The sequence below is a fragment of the Crocuta crocuta genome, unplaced genomic scaffold (assembly GCF_008692635.1).
Source record: "Crocuta crocuta isolate KB4526 unplaced genomic scaffold, BGI_CrCroc_1.0 scaffold258, whole genome shotgun sequence".
NCBI classification, from domain to species: domain Eukaryota; kingdom Metazoa; phylum Chordata; class Mammalia; order Carnivora; family Hyaenidae; genus Crocuta; species Crocuta crocuta.
In genome coordinates this window covers 2,562,872-2,564,114 of record NW_027532842.1, presented here as the reverse complement: position 1 = coordinate 2,564,114, position 1,243 = coordinate 2,562,872, and the positions used below count along the sequence as shown (strand labels likewise).

Below are 1,243 nucleotides of genomic sequence, written 5' to 3'. Positions count from 1 at the left end.
CAGAGCCAGTCTGCGGGGTGGGGGCTCCCCTCACCCCACAGGGAACTCTACAGAAATCCCATCATTAGAGACTCATTCTAAATGAGATTCTTTCTAAAAGGCCAAGGGATCTAGAATAGGATATTCGCAGGTCATTCCCACGTCAGGGAGAATCACCTCCTTCACCACTTTCTCTTAACCCTTCAAAGACCCGAAGCACTAGCTGCTGCGGGACCTGGGGGCCAGGGGGCCTTGAGGGTGAGGCCGAATGGGGTGGGACCGCCGCCGACGGGGGGGCCTGCTGGAAGGGCCTAGACGTTGCCTTCTGGGTTTTACCATCTAGATGACCCACGCGACCTCTCCTCCTAGGGGGACGCCGGGCTGGGGCTAGGCGTGAACAAGACCTCCCGACCGGCTCTGTCCCAGACCTCGAACCTAGTCTAGCTCAGCGTTTGTTTGCCTGCACTTTCTAGGGCTGACTTAGGAAGCAGCTGGGACACGTGCTGTCACCACGGGGCCCTTGTGGCCGCCAAGCTGCTTTCAAGGACTGGAAGCAACAGGTGCCTGTCATCGAAAGCCGGGGAATGATTTTCACACATTACAGGAAACCAGGGATGTTACCGGGTGACTTCTAGTTGCTCCGAAGGGCAAGCGTTTGGCAAAGTCTGAAAGACTGTTGGCTAGACCCCACGCTTGGGAGGCCCCAGCCCATCAGCGTGTGTCCGTCCGCAAGCAGACGGGGGCTCTGTGCACATCTGTGTGCACATCTGGAGCCTTGAACGGGGTTTCCAGCCACCCACAGAGGATGCCAGTGGAAGCAGAATAAACGTAGTCGGTGTGCCCGTTGTTCATGCCGCCCAAACCAGGGCGGAGGGCTAGCTGTGCTGATATGGGGAAGGCCCGTCTCTAGCACTGGCCGCGCTGTGCTGCGGGGGCCTTTCCGAAGAAATGCTGAGGGCTGGCTGACGCAGAGAGGGAAGGATCAGGGCGTCGGGAACCAGAGACGTTGCGGGATTCGGAGGAGCACAGGATTGAGAAAGTAGTCAGGCTGGCTGGGCCTGACTTCGGATGAGATGCTGGCCCGTCCCCTGGGCATGTGCACACGAAGCATCCTTACAATCTGGGGCACGTGTGTGTGCGCCCTTGCTCATGTGAGATTTCACAGGGACCCACGTGCCTCCTAGATGCTGTTCTCAGGGTGGGTTTATCTGGAGGGCCCCCGGCAGAGGACGCAGAAATTTGGTTCCGGGCTGTTCGATCCCCT

General features: G+C 58.8%; 1 protein-coding gene across 1 annotated transcript in view; it reads right to left on the bottom strand.

Annotated features, from left to right (window-relative positions):
- The window catches only part of FLT1 (fms related receptor tyrosine kinase 1), a gene marked incomplete at its 5' end in the record, with an annotated part of 150,185 nt that overhangs the window by 14,659 nt on the left and 134,283 nt on the right, over window positions 1-1,243 (bottom strand). The gene's annotated exons all lie outside the window — the stretch shown is intronic.